The following is a 7,616-nucleotide window of genomic DNA, read 5'->3' on the forward strand; positions in this document are numbered from 1 at the left end:
TTTCTTTAAGAAGCCCTCTTATTCTGCACTCTTTACCTGTATTAATTGCACCTGTTTGAACTTGTTACCTGTATAAAAGACACCTGTTCACACAATCAATCACACTCCAACCTGTCCACCATAGCCAAGACCAAAGAGCTGTCTAAGGACACCAGGGACACAACTGTAGACCTGCACAAGGCTGGGATGGACTACAGGACAACAGGCAAGCAGCTTGGTAGAAGACAACAACTGTTATGATTATTTATTAGAAAGTGGAAGAAACACAAGATGACTGTCAATCTCCCTCGGTCTGGGATTCCATGCAAGATCTCACTTTGTGGGGTAACGATGATTCTGAGAAAGCTCAGAACTACACAGGAGGACCTGGTTAATGACCTGAAGAGAGCTGGGACCACAGTCACAAAGATTATATTAGTAACACATGATGCTGTCATGGTTTAAAATCCTGCAGGGCAGCAAGGTCCCCCTGCTCAAGCCAGCACATGTCCAGGCCCGTTTGAAGTTCACCAGTGACCATCTGGATGATCCAGACGAGGCATGGGAGAAGGTCATGAGGTCAGATGAGACTGTTGGGAAAGTGTAGGAGCACGGACCCACAACAGGGGGCACAAATGAACGGACAATGGATAAAGCCAAATACATCACTTTACTGTTGTGAAAATGCACAACAACAACAGATTACAATAGTGAATGAAGTCAAATACAAGATGTCATGTGGGCAGGCTCGAAGATAGGAGACATCGGTCCGAAGTCGAACCGGACCCACACGATTTCCTCCGCCACCGAACCCCGGGAATACTGGAGCCCGCCAAGTCCCGAACTCCCAGGTGGCCACTGCCTCCGCGTGTCGGATCTGGTACTGCTGGCGAGGAGCAAACACAGTTAGAAGTGGGTGCGTGTGCACCCAGCAACATGTATGGTGGGAAACCACCTCCACCTCTCGTCGAAAAAAGGAACAGAATGAATACTGTCCAACTCACACAAGTAACAGATATTCCTGTCAACAAACACAGTCAGCTGAGAATATTACCTCCTTAGTACAGCGATATCTCGGCAATCAGGTGGAGATGCCGTCTTGCTGATATACCTCTGTAGATCTGGTGATTGATGACAGCTGTCGTCGGTGATAAGTGACAGCTGTCACCCCGGCTGCTCCTGTGAGGCGGCAGCGCCCTCTGGTGCCTGGAGCCCGCACTCCAGGCAGGGCGCCCTCTGGTGGTGGTGGGCCAGCAGTACCTCCTCTTCAGCGGCCCACACAACAGAGACATCATGTACATGTGCTCGTACACCAATTTTTGGGCATCCCTGTGGAAAAAAAAAAAAAATCAGTCAAATCTTGATTGATGAAAAATGGCAGGTCTTGGAAAAAAAAAAACATAGACTGTATAGAGAAAAGACAGCGTTCTCTCTTTTCCTCTCTCTCACTCTGTCTCTCTCTCTTTTGCTCTCTCTCTCTTTCTCTCCAAGAAATTAGCTCTTTAGAATGCTGAAATGTGTGTAATTGTAACAGAATGAATATATCTGATTTCTGGTATCCATGTTGTATGTACACATGCAAACGGCAACAACTCATTGTTGGATGAGTGGCTGAAGCTTCATCTCTTGAAGAGCAGATGGCAGACCCGTCCTGAGTACATCTGCCGTTTTAAAGGTGGAGTCCATTTCCGTATTTCCAAAATGCCACAAAAACCACCGAAAAATAAATAAAAGCACTTAATGTACAAGTACTCATATTTGGAGTCAGTCTGGGTAAATCCTTGGACCTTCCTCCCGGTTGTGATGAAAAGTTGGTCTGCGACCAGCGTTAGCGCTCTGGGACCCCCCCGCACACTGCAGACGGCCGAGCAGAGAGCAGCCAGCAAGACTTTCAGCACACACAGACGGGTCCTGGATTGGAAAACTCTGCATGTTGTATCGGCATTTTCCAATCCGTGAATTATGTTGGTATCGGAAGCCGATACAGATATTGAATCGGATTGGCCCCATCCTTAGTTTTAGCACTTAGCCACTGTACCTGCCAGACAAACGGATCACTTGATTGCTCAAAACAGCATGTATGGGCTGTCTTTAGTTTGATGTTGGTCTGATCATACTGTCAGTCTTGTCTTTGGCTTGAGCTTGGATGTTAACCTGTACAACCAGATTTTGAATTTTTACACAAGAACTGATCAAAAGCATCCACAACACATCTATGCCCTAGACCTTGCAAAGTGTACGAATGAATGCAAAGTATGAATGCAAATGAATGCAAGTATGAATGCAAAGTCTAATTTTCATCAAACAGCAAAGCCTTTTCATGCTGTCAGTGGAACTCTCTTCCATTAAGATAAAGAGGTTATATTCAAAGACTGTGTAGCAACATTCTAAAGGCTTGTCATGATGATCCAGCTGCAGGGGGGCTCTTTAGCAGAGATAAAACCTTTGGCAAAATATCTCAGCAGTATTAGTGGAAAGGAATGAAAAATGGTGTTCAAGAGTATGTGAAGGCATGTCCAAATGTTTTGTCATTAACACCAAAGTCAGCAGGGAAGCTTCAACACTACAACCTCTGGCAAAAATTATGGAATCACCGGCCTCGGAGGATGTTCATTCAGTTGTTTAATTTTGTAGAATAAAAGCAGATCACAGACATGACACAAAACTAAAGTCATTTCAAATGGCAACTTTCTGGCTTTAAGAAACACTATAAGAAATCAGGAAAAAAAATTGTGGCAGTCAGTAACGGTTACTTTTTTGACCAAGCAAAGGGAAAAAAAATATGGAATCACTCAATTCTGAGGAAAAAATTATGGAATCATGAAAACAAAAGAACGCTCCAACACATCACTAGTATTTTGTTGCACCACCTCTGGCTTTTATAACAGCTTGCAGTCTCTGAGGCATGGACTTAATGAGTGACAAACAGTACTCTTCATCAATCTGGCTCCAACTTTCTCTGATTGCTGTTGCCAGATCAGCTTTGCAGGTTGGAGCCTTGTCATGGACCATTTTCTTCAACTTCCACCAAAGATTTTCAATTGGATTAAGATCCGGACTATTTGCAGGCCATGACATTGACCCTATGCCATGACATTGACCCTATGTGTCTTTTTGGAAGGAATGTTTTCACAGTTTTTGCTCTATGGTAAGATGCATTATCATCTTGAAAAAATGATTTCATCCCCAAACATCCTTTTAATTGATGGGATAAGAAAAGTGTCCAAAATATCAACGTAGACTTGAGCATTTATTGATGATGTAATGACAGCCATCTCCCCATTGCCTTTACCTGACATGCAGCCCCATATCATCAATGACTGTGGAAATTTACATGTTGTCTGCAGGCAGTCATCTTTATAAATCTCACTGGAACAGCACCAAACAAAAGTTCCAGCATCATCACCTTGCCCAATACAGATTCGAGATTCATCAATGAATATGACTTTCATCCAGTCATCCACAGTCCACGATTGCTTTTCCTTAGCCCATTGTAACCTTGTTTTTTTCTGTTTAAGTGTTAATGATGGCTTTCGTTTAGCTTTTCTGTATGTAAATCCCATTTCCTTTTTGCAGTTTCTTACAGTGCGGTCAGACGTTGACTCCAGTTTCCTCCCATTCGTTCCTCATTTGTTTGTTGTGCATTTTCGATTTTTGAGATATATTGCTTTAAGTTTTCTTTCTTGACCGCTTTGATGTCTTCCTTGGTCTACCAGTATGTTTGCCTTTAACAACCTTCCCATGTTGTTTGTATTTGGTCCAGAGTTTAGACACAGCTACTGTGAACAACCAACATCTTTTGCAACATTGCGTGATGATTACCCTCTTTTAAGAGTTTGATAATCCTCTCCTTTGTTTCAATTGACATCTCTCGTGTTGGAGATAGATAGATAGTTGGCAAAGCTTCTGGGGAAAACCTGGTCTTGTTAGGAGAGACAGCATCCATCCCACTTTGGATGGAGCAGCTCTCATTTCTAGAAATCTGGCCAATTTTCTTAAATCCTCCAAACCGTGACTATCCAGGGTTGGGACCAGGAAGCAGAGTTTGTAGTCTTACACACCTCTCTGCAGCTTCTCTCCCCCTGCCATCCCCTCATTATCCCATCTCCGTAGAGATGATGCCTGCTCCCAGACCACCAACAACCAGTAAAAATTTATTTAAGCATACAAATTCAAAAAGAAAAATAATATAGCACCTTCAACTGCACCACAGACTAAAACAGTTAAATGTTGTCTATTGAACATTAGGTCTCTCTCTTCTAAGTCCCTGTTAGTAAATGATATAATAATTGATCAACATATTGATTTATTCTGCCTTACAGAAACCTGGTTACAGCAGGATGTGTTGGGAAAGTGTAGTGACACGGACCCACAACAGGGGGCGTAAATGAACGGACAATGGAAGGAGTCAAATTATAACACTTTACTGGTGTGAATGTCACAACCAAATGTCACACAGCAGAATCAGAATGTGCAACAGTCAATTAATAAAAGGTGTCGTGTGGGCAGGCTCGACGATAGGAGACGCCCATCTGGAAACGAACCGGAACCACACGATTTCCACCGCCACCTGAACCCGAGGAATACTGGAGCCGCCAAGATCCCGGAGTCCCCAGTGGATCTGGTACTGCTGGCAGAAAGCAAAAGACAGTCAAGGGTGGGTGTGTGAACACCCAGTAACAATGGTGGGAATGCCACCTCCACCTCTCACTCAGCGCGTTGCAGCGGTCTCAGCTGAAAAGGAGCGCCGTCTTGCACAGCCTCCTCAAAAACGACCGGTTCCCCTGCAAACACTCACAATAATAGATTTATCGATCTCACAAAAGGGGCTGAGAGTATTACCTCCAGATGAAGATGATATCTCGGCAGTTTGGTGGAGGTGTCTTCCTGCTTTTATACCAGATGTGTTGATTAGTGACAGCTGTCACGGATGATGGGTGACAGCTGTCACCACGGCTTGTTCCTGAGGCGGCAGCGCCCTCGCGTGCCTGAAGCCCGCACTTCAGGCAGGGCGCCTTCTGGTGGTGGGCCAGCAGTACCTCCTCTTCTGGCAGCCCACACAACAGGACCCCCCCCCCTCAACGGGCGCCTCCTGGCGCCCGACCAGGCTTGTCCGGGGTGGCGACGATAGAAATCGGCCAGGAGGGCCGGGTCCAGGATGAAGCTCCTCTTCACCCAGGAGCGTTCTTCTGGTCCATACCCCTCCCAGTCCACCAAATACTGGAAACCCCGGCCCATTCGACGGACGTCCAAGAGCCGGCGAACTGTCCAAGCCGGCTCCCCGTCGATAATACGGGCAGGAGGCGGCGCCGGACCGGGTGCACAGAGGGGTGAGGTGTGATGCGGTTTTACCCTGGAGACAAGGACTGAGGACCTTGACGATGGGGAAGGGTCCAATGAAGCGGTCCTTCAATTTGGGGGACTTGACCTGGAGAGGAATGTCCTTGGTGGAAACCCACACCTCCTGCCCGGGCTGGCAAGTAGGGGCCGGGGACCGTCGACGGTCTGCATGGGCTTTAGCCCTCGTCCGGGCCCTCAACAAGGCCGAACGGGCGGTGCGCCACACCTGACGGCATCTCCGCAGGTGGGCCTGGACCGAGGGCACACCGACTGTTAAAGATTTTGTATATAAGTTATCACTGTTAAACATTTGTACCTTTCTCTTTTGTTCATTTATTTGTACAGGCCTGTTGTGTGGTATCTGTTACATTGTTTATTTTGACTGTTGTGACCTTTATGACCTTATGCTGCGCAAGTGCTTACTGTGCAGAACAGGACACTCCAAGCAGATGCAGAACAGATGATAAGTGCAACAGACGAGCCTGCAAGAACAGGATGTGCTGACCTTCAATGATAAGATTAAACAAAAGGAAGCGAAACTGTTTCTCCACGCAGCTGCAATCATTAGTATATGTGCCATAGATGTTTTGTATTACGGGAGGAAACTTGTCATGCGATGTCCCCCCCCACCTTTTAGGACAAGTTTCACAATGTGGGTAGGGCTTCTCCTAATAAAAAGAGTGAGCGTGCAGCAATCCTCAGTGCTCTCAGTGGTACTACGTGTACGGACTGTCTGCACTCCTCGCGAGCTTCAATTGATATTCTGTCTCACTGGTGTTCTTGACTCTGTTTGTCTTGCTAAAGGTTTTAAGAATGTTTGGAGGAGAAAATACCCAACATTGACTGGGGGCTCGTCCGGGATCTCAACAACACCGGAGGTGTCCGGCGGAGGTCGTCAAGTCCAGACGAAAATCCTTGGCCAAGGTCCGATCGATTGATCGTGTCTGCAATTGTCGACCGCCGTTGGCATCGTCTGGTTGACGAGATTTTCCCGAAGAAGACAGACAGGAGGTCGAGTCAGTGAGTAGAATTTCTTTGTAACAGTACTGAGTGAGTGGTGATCAGATCACATAAACAGTTAAATTCCGCAAGCGATGACGTAGAATCGTCTGTTAATGAAACACAGTTAAATTCTGCGAGGAGGTCAGACTCCTCTACGATGGCGAGGAACGCACGTAGTTAAATTCCGAAGGAGGGTGCGGACTCCTCTGTTTATATACGTGTACCGGTAGGGAATAAAAGTGTGAAAGTGTAATTCTTTGGACAAAGTAAGTGACAACCGTGTGTGGAAGCAGAGGCAAGTGATTCCGCTTCCTACAGGGAGGTGAAAGGAATCAACCACACGACGGACTGTTAATTGTCACGTCCAAAGAAAGTGAAAACTTCAGATTTAGAACACCCTAGGTGTGCCCCCGTCTGAAGTCCAAATTATAACAAAGAATAATAAAAATGGGGGGAAAGACGTCTAAAAAGAAATAAAATTTATCAACTGACGACTGGAAATTTATGGAAGCAAAAAATCCAAAAGCAACAAAGAAATTGGAGACCTGGATAAATAAACATGACTTTGACGGACGACTGAACCTGACCAGTATTCAGAAACTGAAGGAGGAGTTAGAACAGGAACATAAAGGTGATGAGAAAAAGAAGCAGAAAGTAGGGGCAGATTTAGTGGCATTTTGGGAGGAAGAAGCAGAGAACAGACAGAAAGGAGCAGAGAAACGAAGATTAGAGAAAGCAAGGAAAAAGAAAGGGGTAGGTAAGGCAGAGGAAGATGTGATAATTCAACATAAAGAACCTGAACAACCTCAGAAACCACCGACGGCTGGACCGTCGGCAACAACGCATTTGTACCCTCCTCTACCGGAGGATGATGATGTGCCGCCACCGCAGTATGATAGGCAATGCGACCTAAAGTAAAAAGAAAAACAAGAAAAGCCACAAACACGCAGTCAAACAAAAGTGCCTACAGCTCCTCCCATGGAGGAACACAGTGACCAGGAAGGTGCCTATCCTTTGATAGAAGTACCAAATCCTCGTGCAGGAACTTCAGGGCACCGACCAACCATGCTCGTATATCGAACATGGAATGCTGATGATATCAAAGCAGCAGTCGACATGATACCATCACCACATGTCGATATTGAAGGATTCATGCAAGATATAGAAAATAGTAGAAATTCTTACCACCTCAATGGACCTGAAGTCCAACAGGTATGGATGAAAGCATGTGGCCCTAAATGGAGTCAGGTACACGGAGACTGGAATCCTGCAGACCAGGATGGCGTACCGTTGCC

This window comes from Thalassophryne amazonica, chromosome 5, assembly GCF_902500255.1.
Source record: "Thalassophryne amazonica chromosome 5, fThaAma1.1, whole genome shotgun sequence".
NCBI lineage: Eukaryota > Metazoa > Chordata > Actinopteri > Batrachoidiformes > Batrachoididae > Thalassophryne > Thalassophryne amazonica.